The following is a 24,040-nucleotide window of genomic DNA, read 5'->3' as shown; positions in this document are numbered from 1 at the left end:
GTCAACTACCCTGGCCAGCAAGATCTCCGGATCTGTCCCCCATTGAGCATGTTTGGGACTGGATGAAGCGTCGTCTCACGCGGTCTGCACGTCCAGCACGAACGCTGGTCCAACTGAGGCGCCAGGTGGAAATGGCATGGCAAGCCGTTCCACAGGACTACATCCAGCATCTCTACGATCGTCTCCATGGGAGAATAGCAGCCTGCATTGCTGCGAAAGGTGGATATACACTGTACTAGTGCCGACATTGTGCATGCACTGTTGCCTGTGTCTATGTGCCTGTGGTTCTGTCAGTGTGATCATGTGATGTATCTGACCCCAGGAATGTGTCAAAGTTTCCCCTTCCTGGGACAATGAATTCACGGCGTTCTTATTTCAATTTCCAGGACTGTAGTTCTGTGTCTGACTGGGAGTCAAAACCGTCAGATATCGTTAGTGTTGACAACGAATGAAAATGCATTAAAAATCAAAATTATTATCCTCCAGCAGATAGGTGTTCTCATGCTAGAGCTTGATAATACATAATGAAAACTTTAGTGCCAGGTCAGGATTCGAACCCATTCACGCGCAATATGTGGATATGTTGAGGAATCTGCAGTTTTGAACAAACAACAAATTGTAGTGGAGCTGTATTGTCTCGAAGGGATCAAATTCCGCGTTAAAAGCGGGTTGAGTGTCATCCCCATTTCCGAACCAATTTCATCGACATACAGAAGCTCAGATAGAAGATGGAATAAGTGTCCTGTGACCCTACATAGCGTTTCTTTGGTGACTCGAAATAAATAACTAGTATAAGAAAGGTTACTGGCGATAGTTCCCACATTTCGCCTCTCCTGACTTTATTGCGGTTCAACCTAACGTCTACTTGGTAGAGAAGGAATATAATTTCTAATGTGAATTTCAGACCACAGTGCCATTACACCTGCTTCACTTGGCGTAGCCAGAAGAGAATAGAATCCGTCTCTCCCTATTAAGTCATCGGCAGAAGTTGGAATCGAGCCCACACCATCATCATATGAACATATCATCAATCCAACAGACCACCAAATACTCTGCTCTGAAACTCATTTTTCTATCATAATACCATTGCGGAATACTCGATGAGAGTTCTGACACACAAGCTCCCTGCAGTGGTTTGGATCATGTTCAGTACTTTCATTTACTTGGTTGACCGAATTGCCGTGAACTAGCTGCCATGGCTACCCAGTGCATAAATTCGATTCTATTTTGTAATCACCGAAATAAAATCATGTAACTGCCACCTACACAGAACAGCCAACAGTGTAGGATGCAGAAATTTAAATAGGAAGTGTTCCTTTCCATTTGAGCTACTCTACTGAGCTATCTATTTGTTGAAAACGTCGTGCAGTGCAAAGGAAAAGCAGTAACTGCCTGTCTCTCAAAAATCTAGATCCGGCCATATGCATTATCTCACATCACTTTGGAATGCGGAAGTTCTGTAGGAACTTACGTTGTCTTTAACCATAACAGACGCTTATTCACAGGTCAGCACGTTACCACACAGCTAGCGAAGGGGTACGTCTTGTGCCTACCTCTTCGAGGCTAATACTGACTAGAACTCGTGAACCGCTATTTAAAGGAAGAGATTAGTTGCGATTTCCACGTGCAACGACTTTCCTGGACTGGAAACCGTAAATTTACAATCTCTTGTTACACCTCAAGCGATAGTAACTCAGATTATTCAATGGAAATGACAGGAAAAATCAAGTGATCTTTGAGACTTAATTCCGTGCACACCAGGAAGTAACTCGTCGATCACGGAGTTGCCAAACATGTCTTGCCTTGTTGCCAAATCTCAGTTACAGTACCAGGAGGAAGAAGACGAACCGATGTGATCTTACAGCGGACTGGGAAGTGACCATAGCTGGCGTCTCAAAGACGTGGCTGCTGCGCCCTGGCATACGTAATGCATCTGATTCGCATTTCTGTAAATAGGTTTAGGGACTGGAGCGTAGTTACTAATAATACTCAGAACTGACTGCAAGCTAAGCATCATAAATCAGTTACTCTCATAGTTGTTTTTATATTTCTTTCGGAACTGTACTCTAATCTAAGAAACTCATTCACGAACGTTTTCGTGCCTCGCCGATAGTTGAGCACACCGAGCAACTAAAAATAAAAAAAGACTATGTGTGTGTGTGTGTGTGAGAGAGAGAGAGAGAGAGGGAGAGAGAGGGAGAGAGAGGGAGGGAGAGGGAGGGGGGAGGGAGGGGGAGGGAGGGTGGGGAGGGAGGGGGAGGGAGGGGGAGGGAGGGGGAGGGAGGGTGGGGGAGGGAGGGAGAGGGGGGAGGGGGAGGGAGGGGGAGGGGAGGGAGGGGGAGGGAGGGAGGGGGAGGGAGGGAGGGAGGGGGAGGGAGGGAGGGAGAGATAAAAGTAAAAAAGAATGTGAGAGAGGGTAAAAATTGTTGTAAAGAAATGGAATACTGGTATGTAAAGAAATCTTTCATTATAATGGCACATTCCACATCATTGCGAAATGTCACAATCGTGATCGAAGGAACAAGTATTAATCTAATCTAATCATATCATATTGCTGACTAGCTGTGAAGAGTCATGAATTACCGAAATTTTCGTCACTATCAGTAACCAAATCTAAACTTGAAAATAAAAGAAGACAGTTTTTGTAATAAACTGGGTCTCCTATCAAGACCCTTTCATCCCTGTTAACTAACCACGAAAGATGTCTGATATACCTCCATTCAGAAGTAACAAAGTGTGCATGCATTTAAAGATGAAGCACACGATGTGAAGTTCTGTGATGGAGATACGAACCCAACACGCAATCGGATTGTTAACTAAGTAAAATCAGATGTTACTTATTGGATTTTCTTATCAGCTGCTACGTGTTTGAATTTAAAATAAGGATACAAATCTTTGTGCCTGAACGACAATCGCACCACACTCCTATCATTCAACTTAATCGTCCACGAATGTAGCTTAAGTATCAATCACTTACTTACCAACAGTAAGATGTGTGCGTGTTTGACCAGAAATTCTTGGCAACACATTAACAGACATTAAAAATGCACGTTAATTTTCATTAGCATGCCGGTGTGTACGTGATAGTACTTGAAATGAAATTATGAATATTTTTGTACTGGCTCTGGAATCTGACCCACATATTTACCTTTGGAGGAAACCTAGATAAGATTGCAGTCTTGGAAAAAGCATCGAAATAATTTATCTATACTGTTCCGAGAGATTCAGATCCTCGAAAGAGGAGACACAAATTCGAATTACAGTACAGCACCAAATTCTTCGACGTCTCTAGGTCAATCTAGCACAAGTAAAATAAGAGCCCTGTTCCTTTAAACGGCTATCCGTTCATAAAAAAAAAATTTTCTAATGTAAGTAAATTTACTGGAGACAGTACTTCTGTTTACCATGACCTCCGCCTACGTAATTTCCCAAAGTAAACCGGCTCTGTCCAGTTGGGAATGAAGGAAAGTGATGTTTAATGTGGGGTCTGGATTATAACGTCTTTCTCTTGAGGTTAGCAGAGGTAAAGTAAATCTGTTTGTGCCTCTTAAAAGTAAATGCCTGAACCAACGCATTGCACTTGTGATAGTTCGTTCCACCTGACCATTGTGGCCACATTTCCCAGCCCCAGGAGTGTGCTGTAACGGATGATGTGCTTAGCTGCCATGCTTTAGCTTTGATACCAGTAAACGTAAGTAACCGTCCGAGCACTGTCACCGTTCGAATTGTCTAGGTGGTAGACGACGATGATGTCGACCCCAGTTACAATCTTGTTTATGGCTATGTTTCAGTCGAATACCTCTATGTGACTTTCTGCTTATTTCAAGATATACTTTTATACACTTGGTACGCATACATATTGATATCTCATAGAGCTGTATTTAGCAACATGAATCAGATATGTTTTCCGTGCTATATGTCGGACAACACATCAGTGCACCAACCTTCGTACTTGGATAAATAGCTTTTCCTATTTCAGATATCTGTGCACGTTGCTGTATAAGACGATTTAAGAAGAAACAAAATTCCTTCAGCTTCTCCAGTGTTTAAAGAAATCGTCTTAACGGCACTAAATCGTGGTTTGTGAATCATTTACTGGCCGTACTCTGCCGCATTTCGCTGGTTGGAAGGCAAAAACCTTACAATGCTGCACAACGCGTAACGCCTCTTTCCGCAGCCGTCAAGCAAATATTTGATTTCTAGGAATACATAACTTTATTTATGAAATGCCATATTTGCATACCTGTTGAGTATGACACAGCATAATAATTAAACACAGACCCAATCGTAATCTAAGTGAGTAGTATTTTACTAATTCGTGCCGATAGAGACACGCTTGTGTACAGATACTCAGTTTTATTAAAACAGACTTTCGTCGTAAGGTTATCGTGGGTAGTTTTATTTCATTTCTTTTAATACAGTGCACAATATTCGTAAGGTTTCTTTTAGTGTTGTTAAAACAATACTAAACATGAGAGAGGATATATGCGAATTCTCTGATGTTATCTACAACAGTTTGACAATGCACATGCAGTTTATTGATTACATGCATGTAGAAAACTTGTTCTGAGATAAAGCAAAAAGGTGTACTTTTGCATTATTTATCCCAACGAAAATAACTGTAAACAGGTTACATGCCTACTTGCTTATTGTTCGCGCTTCTCGATGATTTCCTCAAAAAATAAAAATAAAAATAAAAAGAGAAAGAGAGACAGAGAGAGAAAACAGAAATGTATTTCAAATATCAGCTCGGTGACGCCATGTTCGTCTCGTGATGTAAAGCAAGGATAGTTGATAGGTAATATCTCGTTCTACTAGCGATTTCTATGGCTACATGGTTCTTTCTTTTCTCTCTGCAAACAACCAGAACAGAATTGAGTAACAAAGTGGTAAGAACACCTATGCTGTGGGCCAATTAAAAACTCAGCCTTTCTTGGTTATTTTGCTAATCGTCTGTAATGCAGTAAACACCGTTGATTACTTATTTGTTATTACTACCATTTTTATCGTTATGCGTCACCTCACAACAGCTTTCCTATCACTCGTTGCTGCCGATGCACGTAACCAATGGATCAGGATGAATGGAGTGTGGGATGTTTCGTCACGGAGAATATACACATTTATCTCGGCGTCTTGTGTTCAGGGTAATATGAAAATCTGAATAAAAGAAGATGACAACGGGATGCCGGTGATGCAGGCAATAACACCCAACTATTTCTGTCGACTTAACACCATGACGACAGACAAATTGGCGTCTCACTGTATTTTGATTATAATTCGTTAGCCTTCTTGCGACCTCATTTTAATACCCCGTGGGAGCAGGCAAAATATTTTGCTTTTTGAACACCGAACAATAAAACACAAAGATAGTGGATGGAAGGATATTGAAACACGTATGTTGTGTGGCGACGATGGCGAGGCATTGATGAATCTCTGACCAGAGAGTACTGTTGCGATCTAGTAGCGAGAGAGTTCAGTTGTGTGTGAGGAGACGGCGGGCGTCGACATCGCACTCTGGTCATGATTCAGGACGAAGTATATTATTAAGCAGCATTGCGCTCAGCTAACGATGTAAATTAACTGTAACTAATTTGTGCAATAATCGCCCCAATAATAATTTTGATTTCAAAGCAATTTTTTACAAAAATAAATTATTTGATTCCCTTGCATTTCCTTAAAGAAATTTTCAGTTAGATTTCAAAAAAAAGTACTTGCAATGCATTTCCTCCAAGCCGCGGCCAACAATAAGAGCAGAACTTTGACATGCAGTTATACTGAGGTAAGAAATTAATTCTGATTTCGCACAGGGCCAAAGACTGATATTTCCGTCTATTTGCGTTTCCATTGTCACTGAGATTTTCATTATCATTGAATTGACTTTCATTTTGTGACGAACTTATACTTGGGTCAGATAGCTAGTTCTCATTTAATTGTCATTGTCTATAAATATAATTGCGGGGAGGTTACAATATAAGGAAACAATCAGACTCATGGGTGTGGATCCAGTTCATCACTAGAAGACTAAACAAGAGGGAAACATTACGAAAGCAATGAATGCGCTGGTTAGTATAAATGATTTGTATAGATCTGAAGATGAAAAAGGACAGATCTGCACAGTGCCCGCATCTGCACTTTAGTTTCTGTCTTAATGAGCATAATTTTTAGTTTCTTCTCTTCTGAATTTTCAAATGAATTGATTATTACGTGGTACAGAATAGTTAGTTAACTGTGTTTCTTACAGCTTCCATTCACACCAACATTTTTCTACATTCTCGTGCATTCATGAAATTCTACTTGTTTGATCACAAGACTGCACATACATGCAATCGATTTCGAAGTGAAAAGTATTTGTTATCTTACTTTTCGTGTGGGCCGCAAAGGCCGAGGGGTTCTAGGCGCTAAAGTCTGGAGCCGCGCGACCGCTACGGTCGCAGGTTCGTATCGTGCCTCGGGGATGGATGTGTGTGATATCCTTACGTTAGTTAGGTTTAAATAGTTCTAAGATCTAGGAGACTGATGACCTCAGAAGTTGTCCCATAGTGCTCAGAGCCATTTGAACCATTTTTTACTTTTCGTGACAGGTGTGCAAAGTTATTTCCAAAGACTTTTTATTGTACTGCAAGAATCTTTTGTCACAAAGTAACAAGGTAAGTGTTTTATTCGTATATATTTTGTGGGAAACTGTAATCGTGATGGAAGATTACACATCTGAATGTTTCACGCAAGTGGTAGAAGAAAACGCTGCGTATTAACCAAACCCTGCGCCTCCTCTCCGTATTCTTCTATGACACGAACATGGGATTCTCCTCCCATAACGCTACAGAGCTATTCCTAGCACAGCTGAAAATTGGCAACGTCTTCACAAACATTTGGCAACACTGTGACAGTGCAATCACTTCCGCATATGGTACTGAATTGACTCGCTAAATATACTTGATATCCCCTTTCCATTTGAATGACTCGTGCTATGTAATCCTCATGTACTCTAAGCCAATGAGACAACAAATTCAACTTATTGGCTAAAGAAATGCTGTTCTTCACGTAAGTGGTGCAACAGTTCAAGGAGTCGTCATTTCTAACCGTGCTAGGGGCAGGGTATGCGAGCGTTCGTTTCTTTTTTTTTTTTTTTTTTTTTTGGCTGTGAAGCTGTGAATTTCCAGAAAAAATTCTGAAACGCAATCAGGAGAAAACCTTTACACATCAAATCATCTTTGGAGCTCGATACAGTAAGTTGTGTTAATGGTCATAGATCTCAGCTTTCTGATTGCCTAGCTGCTTCACAATACGAGAACAATTGTTCTTCACTTAAGACTCACATGCCAGGGTGAACCTCAGGAAAGGAACCTCTTGGTTACTACATTGCTTCTATGCTAAATTTCCACAGTAGCAATTAGGAACTCTCTGCAGACATTTGCTAACAGCGGCTCTAGCAACTTACTTTTTCTCTGGGTAGCTTCAAATATGGGCAATTTTGTCGCCTTAAATCCAATTTAATATCTTAAATATCACTTTTGATCAGCGTTCACTTCTCAATTATTAAATGTATGCACCTCAAAACAAGCAGTTTGCCTTAGTAGCTATCGATTAGGTTCTGAAAGGTATTGACACAATGTGTCACATCCATTTACCGTAGGGAGTCAAAGAAAGAAACTAAACACATTACATTGTATTTACTCTTTGTGCCTTGACTAACACATATGAATCCATGACAAAAATAAAGTATTCGAAGAATCTCCTGTGAAAGGAAAAAGAACGGGATGTGACACTTTAATTATAGTGCACTGGCTCAGAAACAATGTATTTAATATCGTGTCACATTGATGTATCGCATACTAGTGTAATAAAATACTCATCAAATAAAAACGGTTTTGTGCCTCCATTGCCACCGAGTGTGAAACACAAATCGTAGACATATTATATGGCTCACCACCCAACAACATTAAAGCTTTTACATTGTCGAGAGTGAGGAGTGGAGCAGACGTTGTCGGCAGAAGGCATGGCAGCGCAGTGCCTCAGCCCCCGCCAGTAGGCAGCAAACGGGTCACAAAGAACTCAGACGCATGCGGTGTTCAGAGGCAGATGGACGGCCAAGAAATCTCCCGCTATAATATTATTGAACCAAACTGTTATTACCAGTGTGACAGAAAGCGAACTATATTGTAGATTTACTTGAATTATACTCATAGCTTCAACACTGAGAGGAAAGGGCGATAAAAGCTTTGTCGACGTGTGCTTTTAGTTACCAGACGTCGTATTAGATAGTTTCCCTTTTCACCTCAAGACTACGAGCATAGGCAACAGTGATGTACTCTGACTGCAGTCAAGAGTTCCTCCGGGAAGTGTAGCAGTCTACAATGTTGCCAGATTGAGCGTATTGCCGAACATAGAATTCAGAGGGGAGCACGACTGTATTGTCCACCTTGTGTGAACGACTCGGCGGTCACTTTTTTTCTCTAAGACTGTTTCTGCAACACATATTGCACGCTTAAGAACCAGAAGAATTAAAAATAACAAAATTAGTTTATGACAGCAACGTTAACTATAGTGTTCGAAGTATTCATTGTACTGTATACCTCTGTGTCGCCTTCCAATGCCCAGTCAAGGAAGACAGGGATACACAGTCTAACTACAGTATTATAAATACGCCTCAGTTTGTGGATTAACTCAGACTTAGGTTGATAATCATTTTGAATATTGGTGTTAAACTCGTTTTCAACCAATGATTCCCACAGCTACAGGAACCCTACTTGTGATACCTCTTAGACAAAATACTTACGCAGTGCTATCAGACGGAAAGAATAACCTGATACAAACTGTGGGAAGTTTGTTTTACAACCTTCGTACTTGGATAAATAGCTTTTCCTATTTCAGATATCTGTGCACGTTGCTGTATAAGACGATTTAAGAAGAAACAAAATTCCTTCAGCTTCTCCAGTGTTTAAAGAAATCGTCTTAACGGCACTAAATCGTGGTTTGTGAATCATTTACTGGCCGTACTCTGCCGCATTTCGCTGGTTGGAAGGCAAAAACCTTACAATGCTGCACAACGCGTAACGCCTCTTTCCGCTGCCGTCAAGCAAATATTTGGTTTCTAGGAATACATAACTTTATTTATGAAATGCCATATTTGCATACCTGTTGAGTATGACACAGCATAATAATTAAACACAGACCCAATCGTAATCTAAGTGAGTAGTATTTTACTAATTCGTGCCGATAGAGACACGCTTGTGTACAGTTACTCAGTTTTATTAAAACAGACTTTCGTCGTAAGGTTGTCGTGGGTAGTTTTATTTCATTTCTTTTAATACAGTGCACAATATTCGTAAGGTTTCTTTTAGTGTTGTTAAAACAATACTAAACATGAGAGAGGATATATGCGAATTCTCTGATGTTATCTACAACAGTTTGACAATGCACATGCAGTTTATTGATTACATGCATGTAGAAAACTTGTTCTGAGATAAAGCTGTCAAACAAGGTTTGAAGAAGAATAAAATGCCACTGCCAGACGACAGATAATGTCACGATGCGCTCTCCCCATACATAATACAAAAGCTTCGAGATGCATCTGTTTTCTGGCCGTTTATTAAACCTGAAAATCACAAAATGTCGCAGAACGTTAGCCCTTTTTCCACATGGGACTATTTTCGGTTGAGAAGTGAAGGGAATAATGTTCAAAGTTTCATTAAATTGATAACTACAGCAGACTGCAAAATTGCGTTTTAATAAATGTAGCAGCGAATGTAATAGAACCCACAAGGTCTTATTTACGGTGCACGATACTTACCATTACGCCACTACCTGACAGGTAGCGACAGCACCTCCAGAAGTCAACATAAGTTCCTACAGACCTTCCGCATTCCAAAGTGATGTGAGATAATGCATATGGCCGAATCAACATTTTTGAGAGACAGTTACTGCTATTCTTTTTCACTGCACGACGTTTTCAACAAACAGATACCGCAGTAGAGTAGCTCAAATGGAAAGGAACACTTCCTATTTAAATTTCTGCATCCTACACTGTTGGCTGTTCTGTGTAGGTGGCAGCTACGTGATTTTATTTCGGTGATTACAAAATAGAATCGAATGTATGCACTGGGTAGCCATGGCAGCTAGTTCACGGCGATTCGGTCAACCAAGTAAATGAATGTACTGAACATGCTGCAAACCACTGCAGGGAGCTTGTGTGTCAGAATTCTCATCGAGTGTTCCGCAATGGTATTATGATAGAAAAATGAGTTTCAGAGCAGAGGATTTGGTGGTCTGTTGTATTGACGATATGTTCATATGATGATGGTGTGGGTTCGATTCCAACTTCTGCCGATGATTTTTAATGGGGAGAGACGGATTCTATTCCTTCTGGCTCCGCCAAGTGAAGCAGGTGTAATGGCATTGTGGTCTGAAATTCACATTAGATATTATATTCCTTCTCTACCAAGTAGACGTTAGGTTGAACCGCAATAAAGTCAGGAGTGGCGAAATGTGGGAACTCTATCGCCAGTAACCTTTCTTATACTAGTTATTTATTTCTAGTCACCAAACAAACGCTATGTAGGGTGACAGGACACTTATTCCATCTTTTATCTGAGCTTCTGTATGTCGATGAAATTGGTTCGGAAATGGGGATAGCACACAGACCGCTTTTAACGCGGAATTTGATCCCTTCGAGACAATACAGCTCCACTACAATTTGTTGTTTGTTCAAAACTGCAGATTCCTCAATATATCCAAATATTGCGCGTGAATGGGTTCGAATCTTGGCCTGGCACTAAAGTTTTCATTATGTATTATCAAGCTCTAGCATGAGAACACCTATATGCTGGAGGATAATAATATTGATTTTTAATGCATTTTCATTCGTTGTCAACACTAACGTTATCTGACGGTTTTGACTCCCAGTCAGACACAGAACTATTTGAGAGATCACTGTAAGTTCAAGGATATTAATCCGAGCTGCTGGTGGAGAAAAGTTCGGTAGGTGACGTATCTTTGTGAGTAGTCAACAACGATATGTGTAGAGTTCGATTCCCATGCAGCACTGTACTCTTCGTCATATTATTTCTAGTTCCAAAATTCTCACATGTCCCTGCTGATGTAACAAACCCATATTTAACGTTCGTTTTCTCTAGAATATAACAGCGATAGGTGCCGGGTTGGAGTCCTGCGAAGGTAAAAAGTAATGTTTCGTCTCGTCATTTCAGTTAAAACATCTAGCTACTTCAGAGAAAATTCTATATGTTACAGTTGATTGTGTTTCGATAACGATCCGATTAGGTTCTGGATTTGAATCCCTCTCCAACACAAAGCTTTACCTCACGGCATTTCAAGTTACTTGTGAAGAAGCAATATTTAACATCTCTCGTAGTTCGTCAACAGGGACAGTAGAAGCTGGGTAGGAATTCGCGTCCGTTAAAACTGTTTACGTTATGTAATTTAAAGTTGATATTCGCTAACTGATAGTGTCTAAAATCGAGGTATATCACTTTCTGTGTGCCTAGTCAGGAATGAGTGTTAGTTTCCGTCAGTCACTAAATCATAGCCTTCATGAGAAAGGGTTTGCATCCAAACGTAGAAGGAGGCGGCTCGTCGTGTCATTTGAAAATCATACATATTCTCAACTGGCTGCACCTGAATAACTTCAATTTTTAACGTCATTTTATGTTAAATATCAAGTACGGAATGTTATTTTGAAGAGGAAATCATGAATACGACGGACTTACTACGTGCATTACCTATCTGACGTAATAATGAGAGTGGTAACATTTAAGGTATATCATTTATTGCAATAAATGTGAGCTTACAAGCCTTAAGCAGAGGATTATCTGTGATAAAGTGTTCCCTGATATTTCTAGTATCGTGGTGTTACTTTACATCTTAAGTTACTGCGATACAGAGCAGTGTTTTCTAGTGGTGACTTGTTGGAACCATTTTCAATAGTAAAACGACTGTACCAAGGAGCGGTTAGATGATCTGCTAGACAGCTGTGTTATGCGGGTTGCATGCGAGTCAGGCGAAATGCAATTCAGGTCGTTCGGATACTTTTGAGCATGACTGTACATCACTCTCTACAAACGGTAAGAGAAGAGCCAGTTCCTTGTACTGCAAGTAGTAATCATTTAATTTTAATTATCATCTCGAAAAACTAAGCCCTTAAACACTGAAATATCGACGCCACTGTACCAAAGCACATCAATACAGGGGCCAAAACCAATCTTGCAGTGGTTCGTTGTCTGCATCTGAAGGCCAAAAATGCTGCAACAATCCATTCTGAGTTGGTAGAAGAGTACGGCAAAAAGGCTCCATCACACGACAAAGTGGTTAGTCGGCGCTGACACATCTAGTATGGTCAAACAGACCTGAACGACGAAGAATGAACTGAAGGATCATCTCTCTCTAAATGACCCGGAATCGCAGTGGAGGTGGAGACTTCGGTGGTCCACGGTTGTTAAACAGCAACAGAGACTTCCTTAGAGAAAATGAAAACTAGTTATGGATCAGTTTTCAAAATATTATATCATTTTCAACACGATTCCTATGGCTTCCATGACTGATCACACCCATTTAAACTGGCCGACCAAGAGCCTTGTTAAACTAATATCGATGACTTTTTAGCCGCTTAATCGCCACGAAGTAGTGCTGGATAAAATACTACAACGGACCGAATCATTATCGTGCAAGTTTTAGGAACCGAGATGGTATGGTGCTAACAGATTGTGCTGATAAGTGGCGAACAGACATAGGAGAAAACCTCTTGACGAGGTTTCGGGAAGCTGTCAATGGGTTTGGCTTTGCTGCATGCGAATGCCCCTACGAGTTTTAAACTAGACACAGTCATGCGTCCATCTTATTTGGGCTATGAAATTTTTCCTCACCCCCATATTATCCTCTCTCCGCGCCCGAAATGCGTGGCAGCTATTACCAAAATGACGGCGATGTGATTTTAGAAGTCTAATGATTCCTGTCAGACAAAATGTAGACTCCTACAACAATAGATCTATGCCAAGTCATTCAACGGTGGTTAAATAGTGTCTCACCTCTCGACGCATAAGAACCATTCCCTTATGCTGACTTCCAACAACCACATAGCTCTTCCTCTGCTAAAAAGACCAGAAGATCTGTTGGAAGAATATGGCAAAATAATAAATAATCTTTAACTTCCCATCCACAAAGACATTATCAGGTTGAGGACAAACCGTCTTAGGTCCAGAAACATACCCCTGCGACTGGCCTAGCACTATGCTCATAGCAACTTCACCATTGACAGCAAATGACATGAAATCTGGATTACAAATGGTCCACCTGACTGATCCTTTACAGAGAGCAACGATTACGAACTATGACAGCTTGAGTGGAAGAAAGTAAATTTAATCTGAGCAGGACAACAGTGTATATAAACTGAACAAAAAGTGTAAGCAACCAAATCCAAACGGTGAGAGTCTCGCACCGAACCAGACCACCCGGCACATTGTCGAGAGTGAAAACTGAGAGGGTACCTTGGTGACCCAAACGACTTCTTCGTGGTGACAGCAGCAAGGCCTGACCAGATAAAAAGATTGGATGTAAGAATATAACACCAGTTTTTAATGTAGCATGTTACAGGTATTTATGTCTCTTTATGTATTTTATGTGCTCTTGACTGTATTTCATCTGTAGTGCTATACGCTAAATAAATAAGTGTCTCAGTGAAGGATGTATGAGTAGGAAGGGCATCCTTCGTCTTCACCCTAGCGTTTATCCTTTCCAAAAAGGTAAGAAAATGAAACGCCTGCAACCGTTTTTATTATCTTTTTTTATTGTTAAGCTACCGCCTTCGTCGCTTCAATGCGCCAACATCAGGCCTTAGTTGATGCAGAAGGGTTTATCATGGTCCATATATCAGTGGCCAGCTTCGCTGGTTGAGGCAGAATATCTCTAACTGTGATTCACATTTTGAATGTTTATCCAGTCAGTTGCCAGTTGATGGTTGGAGTGCTGACATCACAGTCTGCGTAAACCAGCTACGTTGGCCATTGATGCAGCGTATATTGGATCCTGATAACCCCATTAGCGTCAAATAAGGCTTGAAGGTTGTGAGCGCTGCAAGATCCATGAGCTATTTTATATTTACGTGACAAACCCTAATTCTAGGGCTATATTTTATTTTTGACACATGGATCTATGCCGACAATTGTAAAAACGGCGATGGTACATTAGTCCTTACTAATGTAAAGTTGCTACCTTCTGAAGAAGACAAATTTATATTTGTCGAAACCTAGGTAAAGAATTTCTTAATCCATTGCAACTGGTCGGCTGTTTATAATTTTATTGCGTGAAACCGTTGCTCTTGTACAGCCATTTTTAAAATATTAAACTTCAATGTAGTATGAATGAACGTAGAAAACACCCATTTATGGAAATTGTTCAAATTGTTGGCCAGTGTGGTCCAGACAAAGCTCATAACGGTGACCGATCGTATCCAACATGTTCCTAATCGTTGTAATTCGCATTTTGACACATTAGGTGTCAGTGGCTGCTTTCAACTCACTGAACGTAGTTGGCCTTGTGCTACAATAATTGTTCACCATGTGCCTCCATACAAAATAATCCAAACGCTCTTGTATGCGATTTTTTTTGTCGTGTGTGCATCTTGCTTGATGCCACTCCCAAAATTCATTCAGAGGGTGGAGTTATCTAGGAATAAAATTCTTCTATTGGAGACCCTTGTAAAAGCAATGGAACTCCTGTGTCAATAGCTGCTTGCTGCACGGACTTTTTCTTGGGGATTGCTGAAAAATTCTTTTCTCTTTTGGGGCCTGTGGATGATCGTGGTCTTCTGGAATGGTTCTTCTGTTCCTTCTTCCTCAAACTTATATCGCAGACGAGATATTATGAGTTGCGATTGTGCACCTCGTTGAATCCTCATTCTGAGATGCCTTTGCACTTCACTAGCGTTATCAGTCTTCCAGTAGCACTTCAGAACGAACTTCCTTTGCTCGTGGTGTAGCCTTTCTTCAGCCATTTTTTAAGGCGTCACACTGGACAAAGGAAAAAGAAGTATTGTAGAGAGGAACTCTGAAAAATTGTATACATCGTTTTGGATCACTATATTTTGAGAGGTGGTATTATGCACCAAAAAAAGAAAAAAATATCAAGTAAGAATGGGCTCTAAAGTGGATACCTTAACAGTATGAGCACTTGTTCATCTTCTACTGAAGTGCTCATGCTCTTAAGGCATGCACACTAGAGCCTCTGTTTATTGGACATGTTTTCTTGTTTTGGTCGATACTACCACTTATCAAAATATGGAATGGAGAGAGACCGCAGTAGCAGAGATTCATTTCACAGTGTCGAAGATGAGGAAGTGGTCATAGCTTTTAATGTATACGTCTTAAAGCTCACGTTTACAGAGACTTTTTTGCTTCTGGTATCGTGTTTTTTCAACTGTATGCGTTTACGTCATTAATAATGATAGAGATTATATATGTAACTGGTGTACTGATCACTTTGCCATAAGTGTGGGTTACTGAGTGGTATATTGGTGGATGATGTCTTTATGAGCAGTTAGCAGCAGTGAGGCACCAAAAGCCTTGCGACAATGGTAACATCTGATCCTGTCAGATCATGAATTTAAGCGCTGTTGGGCTTGGCCACCACTTGGATGGGTGACCGCCCTGGTCTCGCTGGCGCTGTTGGCAGGCGAGATGCATTCAGTCCTTGTGGGGACAATTGAGAAGTTACTAGTTTTGCAAGAAGTTTCTCCGGTCACGAAAGCTGATATCGGCCAGGAGGGCCGTGTGCTGAGCACGTTGCCCTGACACCTACGGCAGACATGGTGATATCACTGGGCCTTCTGAGGCCTGTTCTGACGGAGTTGTATTTGTTTAGCTAGTACTAGCCAGGCAAGAAGAAGCTGGTACCGACTTTACTCAGTGTTCTGTTTTAGACAAGTGAATATTTTCTTTTATTACAAATTTTTGTTGCCATAACTACTAGAGGCGAAAAACTGTGTACTGTAAAGTGTTACATGCAATTTGGTTTGCGCGGGCTGGGGCAGATTGAATTTTTTGTGTTATTTTGAGCCCCACAATAGCAGCAACTCCTGTCCTAATGCAACTCCTCCTAAATTGCTAGCTACATGGGCGATCTTTGTTTTGTGTGTTTCCTCTTTTAACGGTTAATACTAGTCTCTGAAGTTGAATTTGGCGACCCGCCCGGTATTTGCCTAAACGAGTGTGTGATTCCGCATTAAGATCACACTACGGTTACGTGGTTTACCAGGCTAGGTCGTTAATTTTCCGCTTGGATTTGATCAAGGAGTAGCTCACCTCCATGTCTCACAAGCTAGGAAACTGCGTGTTACACTCTAGTGGCTGTTCAATGTGCAAAGAGGGACTGTTTGTGGTACTGTCCACAGATCGCGGTGCCTTAGCAAAGTACGCAACACAAATCGATACCACAGACATTAGCTGGAGCTTGCTGCTATTCGGAACGACGAACTGGAGGCACTCCTGAAGACCACACCTCCCTATCAGCGACAGCAGCGCCGTTACTCTGAGGTCACTATAGTGTTGAGCATGCAAGAGCTCATCCCAGTGGGACATCTCAACTACTGCAGTCAGCCTCGTCGACTAGGATAATCGAATAGTTGAAGTTTAAGATTAACTTGTAATGTTGACATTGTTGAACATTGTAGCCCATGAAAACAGTTTGTTAATTACTGCATCAAGTGATGCTTTGTTAGTCCATGACAATTGTAAATTATCTAATACTCCTGTGTCAAAGAGGTGTTTCATAGTGAGGTACATCTGTTTAAAATTCATATGATGAAGTGAACTAATATTTCATCTGTTCGAGTATGATGAGCCTTCTCCCTGAATAGTTAAAGAACCTACACTTGTGGCCAGACGGAAGTACACTGACGGAAAAAAAAAAATATCATCACCAACAAGAAGTTGTGCGGCCTAAACGAAAGTTGGTAGGCATGTTTCTACATCTGAAAGATTATGCCTATTAGAATTCCGCCCCAGTCGTGTAAGAGTGGTACTAGTGGAGCCACTATGAGGACGAAAAACAGGTTTACTTTAAATCCAGGCTGTACAGGACGTGAGCGTTAGCTATCTTTAAGGCTGGATGTTAGTCATAAATGCCTCTAAGGCGACAAACAAGCCATTAGCAGCACCTCACTGAGTTCGAACGAGGTCGTGCAATAGCGCTGTGGTAGCCACTCCACGTAGCAGTGGTCAACAGTATGTACAGTCGCAAGAGGACTGGGCTCCAGATGGCAACGTAGCACTAGAAAGAGAGAATACCATCGTGTTCGGTCTATGGCTCTGGCTCATCGTACTAGACCTGCAGCAGCAATTTGAGTAGCAGTTGGCACTATAGTGATACAACGAAATTTTCCAAACCGGTTACTTCAAGGACAGCTCTGAGTCACACTCCCTCCTACAGCGGGCATTCCACTGACCCCAAACCAATGACATGTGCAACTTAAGTTGTGTCAAGTGAGAACTCAGAGAGGGCATGGTGGAGGTCTGTTGTGTTTTCTGGTGAAATCTGTTTTGTCTCAGTGCCAGTGATGGCCGTTTGTTGATTAGCAAATAGCCAGTTGAGGGTTTGCAGCCAGCTCATCTGTGTGCTAGACTCAGTGAACCTACACATGCAGTTATGGTATGGGACGCGATTTCGTATGACGACAGGAGCACTCTCGTGGTTATCCCACACATCCTGATTGCAATTTTGTACATCAATCTGGTGACACGAACCGTTGTGCTCACATTCAGGGACAGCATTCCGTGGGAATGTTCTCCGACAGGATAACGCTCGCCCACGTACCGCTGCCGTAACCTAACATCCTTTCTGAGTGAGAGTTAACATGTTGCCTTAGCCTGCTCGATCACCTAATCTGTCTCCAATCGAACACTATGGGACATCATCGGACAACTACTCCAGCGTCATCCACAAACGGCATTAACCTTCCAAGTATGGACGTACCAAGTGCAACAGGCGTGGAACACTATCCGACTGACAGAGACAGTATCTGAATGGTTTTCACAAAATGTTCCGCGCATAATCAATCACCTTTCATCCGTGTGTGCAGAGAGAGAGTTCATTCCTCCTTGCTGCCAGACCCGTTCGACCTGTATGCTAAGGTAGTTGACAATGCTCTTCGCGCATCGCCGTTGATTGAGAAGGAGGTATCATTCGTAGCATAATCTAACTGAACGGTGTATCTTGTAAGGTTATGTCCTTCTCTCTCTTTAGCTGACCAGTTTCTAAACGTTAAAGAAGATCGATTTTCGAAGCAGAACGCCAGTCTCACCAGTTTTATTGAATGACAGACCTTCTAATGTCATTGGCTTGAGAAACAGCCACGTCGAGGTTTCCAGCGACGCAGTTGGGAGTGGTCCCGTTAAAATGCATGACAGTAATGCGCAGACAGTATGTATGCTATGCCCATCAACTCTTGAGGAAATGTACACCTCGCAAATGTTTGATGATTCTATGGTTCGAACGTCGTTCCTACCACTTAGTGGAAATGGATGCCAGCTATGGTCTACGCCCGTCCGATCTGATGAACTCTTGGACATAAAAGTCATATCTGAGGCACTGTCAAGAAGTGCTCTACATTGGTACGCCTCCACATTTTCTTCGGAGACGTTCCCAAGGGCAGTTGGTAACAATACGTCAGCACGCTGGTAGTTTCCTCTAACAGTGCAGCATGTTTGCTGTTGTTCTACACGCGTTTCTTGCTTTGTATCGACTCTACAACTGTCTGGTTCCTTGCAGTGTAGCGCATTGTGGTGCTTGCTGAAAGAGCGGTAGCTAACAGCACGACATTTCTTCTGACTGTGATTCGTGCCCTAACAGTTAAAACGTAGCTTTCGTCTGTTCTAAAAGTCTATTCTGCTTGCGGTATCGTGCTCTTTGAAGTTAGGTCACTTACTTAGTTTGTGTGTTGAACTACAGAATTCACAGCAGAGAGAAATGGCGAAAGATACTTGTCGAAAACGATACCCGTCTGTGTTTATACATTTCGCGGCCTGCTGCTGGAACTGTTGCAGCATTTTGTCTGAATGAATAAGCTCTAACATCTGACAGATTGTTTCTAGAAATACCAACAGATGTTTCAGCCGAGGAAACGTGGTATCAGCTGTTTTCGATTCGCACTGTCTCCTCAAATTGACACCAAAGTGATGAAACTCAATGTGCGACAGTAACACCTCATCCACCGTAATGCCGACCTGCATGATCTCACCCGCGTTCAGGTTTCGCATTAGCTGCTTGATTAACATCCAGATCAGTTTATTTTTCAGTCAGATTACGAGTTTCAACAGACACACTTGACTACAAATCATAACAGTGCTGTGCATCTGTTTAGGCATCGTTGCTAATAACTAGTGCCTTAATTGTATCGAAAAATTATTATAATTCTGCAAAGCTACCTTTGAATTTTACAATGAGATGGCTGGGAGCTTAATTTTACGGCTGCTGCATGAACTAGCAGAATAAAAACTTAAAAGACCTCAAGACTGTGTCAGTTCCGTTAATCCAGCCTAATGTTGGCATACCTCCTCATTCTGCATGTTCTTACAGTGTAATTGAAGTGAAACTCCCAACAAATTCTTTTCCACAATCCAATGGTAGCGTTGTACAATCCATGCAAATTTTCATGTCTTTAAAACAATAGTTATTAGCAATGTGGCCTTAATGATGTGCAACGGTATTATTACATCGTCATGTGTCGGTTTCGAGAGTTCCGGAACCAGTACAGAAAATTGAATTGAGTTCAACATAAACATCATTTCTGCCATTTTTATTGCTCATAAAAAACACACATTGAATATTGTACCATCATACAGCAAGATCTTCAAGGTGGTGGTCTAGATTGCTGTACACACCGGTACCTCTAATACCGAGTAGCACGTCCTCTTGCACTGATACAATCTTGTATTTGTCGTGGCATACGATCCACAAGTTCATCAAACCACTGTTGGTTCAGATCGTCCGACTCCTCAACGGTGACTTGATGTAGATCCTTCAGAGTGGTTGGTGGGTCATAGGTCCACCCCATATAATGCCACACGACGTCCTGTAGGTACACGAATTGCATTGCTCAACATGGTGGCGTTGCTGTCAGGTTCCCTTCGAACCATAATCCGTAGGTAGCGGTCATCCACTGCAGTAGTGGCCCTTATGCGGCCTGAGCGGGGCATGTCATCGACACTTCCTGTCTCTCTGTATCTCCTCCACGTCGGAACAACATCGCTTTGGTTCACTCCGAGACGCTTGGACACTCCCCTTGTTTCGGGCCCTTCTTGGCACATAATGACAATGAGGACGCGACCGAACAGCGGTATTGTCCGCCTAGGGATGGATGAACTACAGACAACACGAGTCGTGTACCTCCTTCTGTGTGGGATTAACTGAAAGTGATCGGCTGTCGAAACCCCTCCGTCTGATAGGTACTGCTTTGGGCTGGTTTAGTGACTTCTCTGAACAGTCACAGTGACTGTGATACAATATACACAATCAACGTCTATCTTCATGAGTTCTGGGAACCGGTGTGATGTAAAACTTTTTTTGATGTGTGTATATGTCACACAAGTCTTCAAATAACTCCTCATATGCATCATGAGATTCTTGCACATCATTAATCTCTAACTCAAGTTAAATGCTGTTGTACTAATCTTTACTTATAAGTAGAAGTGACTGTCTCATTCTAATGTAGTTGCGATTCAGACCTTCCTGACAATTATTAAGATGTGGAGAGTATAGATACCCGTAATTCAATAACTGCCGATATCTTAATTAAACGTCATATATCAACAGCCTCCATAGCTAGTGATAATAACAAGCAGGATTATGGATTAAGAAAACAGGGCCAGACGGCTTACAGAGCATGACGACGGTGGCTGTGGCTGGGGCGCGCTGGCTTGGCTGCAGACGCTGGCGGCATTGGAGGTGCTCATTGCTCACTGGTGTCGTGATGTCGCCACTGCCAGGCTGACTTCCGACGTCTACTCGCTTGAGATGCGCTTCACAACACGATTCTCACGGCATTTCAAACATCGAGATCTGTAATGCAGACACATGCGACTGTTCATACGTGGGAATGGCTCGTAACGCAGTCATAATCTCAGAGAATCACATAAAACCGCGGTAACCGGATACTCGTAATTCGCGGTACGTACAAATCGAAGCACATAATGCTTGTGCTGGAACACGACCGAAAAGTTTTATTCCCACCCGAAGGACCAAAATGTAGACAGCCTCAAAATTGTGCGCAGCCTCGCTCTTTCCTCAGTGCAGATGAATGGATACACTCGATGAAAGGAAAGGCAGTTGAAAATAAAAGTAATCGCTGGGAAAAGTGGTCTGTATACTTAACACTACGTTGTGAGGCAGAGAAAAATGTGCGACCAAGCGGCTTGGCGATCATGAGTGATGCCCTTCCGGCAATTAATTTGTTTGCCACCCCAAGCTTACTGGAACGGTCTTGCTTCAGTTATCGTAAGCACACTCTTCGCTACTATTTCTCTTACTCCTGAACTGGGACAAGAGTGAGACTGGGAGAACAGTTCACCAACTATTAATGTAATTTCGAGAACCCATAACGATAAACGGCCCGTATCATGTTCCAGTTCACAAGTTGAACAGGAAAGACGACGACATCTGTCAGTGTAGTCGTACGGGAATACCCGACTACTTTATCTGTAACTCTGACGTTTCTAATGGAATGAGAAACCAATAGAGACTAACCAACTGCTATACAGAGTCAAATAACGAATGATAGATAGTAATAGACATTATGATATCGCAATGACAGTGTTGTTAAGACAAACAACACAGGGATTGGAGTGCCTTATTTATCCGCCGATACTAGGCACCTACTTTCAATGAAAATGTCCTCCCCTGTACGGAAATTACAAAATGTGTGTACAAGTAGAGGCTGTGGCGCAATTACGACAAAATGGACGTCTGGGTTTGGCCGTGGTCGTGTGCGGATAGCCAAAGGTGTTAGTGCGATCGCTTGCGTTAAACCGGAAATGTGGGTCCGAGTCGGAGACGGAATTTCATTGACATCATTACTTTAAGCAGCTGGTGGTTGTTCCTATGCACAGTTGGGAATACGTTTAATGTATTAATAAAAATCATTGATAACGTCTTTTACCGGCATGAAAAAATTGGTTGTGTGATAGTCCTGCCAATTTTATACGTTTATGTGCAATGAAATTTTCAAGTGTTACAGTGTATTCCATGAGGTTTCGGGACTGAAGCCGGATAACGTCGGATATCTCCCACTATATTTTACCTCACAACCATACAGCCATCTTCTGGTGAATGTTTCGCACAAGAAGTTGCTACTTCACGGCGATAATTCTCGGCGCTAACTTTATACAAAAACAGGCCTGAAGGGGAATAAGTAAAAGCAGCCGCTTCGTGAGGAACCTTATAGAGTTACAAGCACTCTTCGAATATTGCTCCATCTATGACGCTCAGGTGGATGCGTAATGTGAACTACGTTCGTGCTCTCTGTTGGAATGAGCAGTCGCGGAGTTAAAATTCAGATGTCAAAATAAATAAAATTAAATGTCACAATTAAAAAAGTCACCGGATCCCATGCCTTATCTGTTGAAAGCCGCTATCACGAGTAATAAGATCTTGCACTTAACTTCTCCACCGATTCCTTAATAATCCAATACCAGAAAGATCTCTCCAAGGCGAAGATTTCAGTAGCAGGACAATCCATGGAATGTTTTGTGGACGTAAAATGATCCACTATGGCTGACTTACTGGCCTGGGAAAGAACGCATCTTTCACGCACTGTGCGCGTCATCTGACCGTTGTAGACTTTGCCACACTCACAAGACATTCTGTTGATTCCAGCCTTCTGCAATCCCAGATCGTCCTCAGCCGAACCGAAAAGAGCACAAGTTTTCGCAGGTGGCCGAAAAATTGCTTGCTGTTGACATGATGTTTTCTTAACATTCTCCTAATTTCTATGAAATATTGCCTACGTACGAAGGAAACACCCTGGACTTAAACCGATCCTTCTCCTCTTGGTCTTGTGGACAGCCACGTTTTCTGTTATTTAAAACTGCGTTGAACTGGTATGAGGAATATCGATTATCTTTGAACACTGATTGTAGGTGTCCCAGCTCCTTTGCAACGCTGTCTCCACACAACATGTGCCCGGTGCAAAAATGTTTGAAGGACATCCATAGTTTGTGATGGATGTGGAAGCTAGAAGTCTGCAAATATAAAAGTGTGTGTTTGAGCTTAGGGTAGACGGAATGCTCAAATGGCAAAAAACCGTTTTTCTAACATGGAAGGGGACAAGGAGGCCGTCTGCCATTTCTGAATGTTTTGGTCAGTCGGGAAGAGGATGGATCATTGGACCCACACACACAGATCTGTTTTTGCAGGCTTATAGCTGTCATCACCCATCCAAAACTATGGGCGTTCTTTGAAAACTCTTGAACCGAGTACATGTTGTGTCTGGAGACAGCCTTGCAAAGGAGCTGGAACATCTACAATTAGTTTTCAGAGGTAATGGACTTTCTCCACATATTATTAGTACCATTTTAAGGAAGAAGAAACCTGACCACCCACAAGTGCAAGAGTAGAAGCAGCGGTTTAAGTCAAGGGCGTTCCTCCCTAACATAGGCAATATTACGCCGAAATCATGCAGAATCTTAAGAGAAGATCATGTCAGAGAAATCTTTAGCCAATCTAAGGTTTCTCCTTTTTTTTCGGTTCGTCGAAAGACGATCTGGGATTCTCGATGAGGCAAAGCTTACTCTGGTCAGTCGAAGTGCCCTGCTCGTGAAAGATGCGTTGAAGGTGATCACCACACTCGCCTTCCTCAGACCAGTAAGTCAGCCATAGCGAGCACTGTATCTCCACAGGATATTCCATGGATTACTCTGCCACGGATATCTTATCCTCGATTAATTCCCTGTGGGATTCAATTGTCAGGCAGCCCCAAAACGAGCAGTAATTCAGCGCTGCCTCGCTCTTTCTACGGCGGTGACGAATACTTACTCTCGTCGCA

The sequence above is a fragment of the Schistocerca nitens genome, chromosome 8 (genome assembly GCF_023898315.1).
Source record: "Schistocerca nitens isolate TAMUIC-IGC-003100 chromosome 8, iqSchNite1.1, whole genome shotgun sequence".
NCBI lineage: Eukaryota > Metazoa > Arthropoda > Insecta > Orthoptera > Acrididae > Schistocerca > Schistocerca nitens.
Note: the sequence above shows the minus strand (reverse complement) of the source record.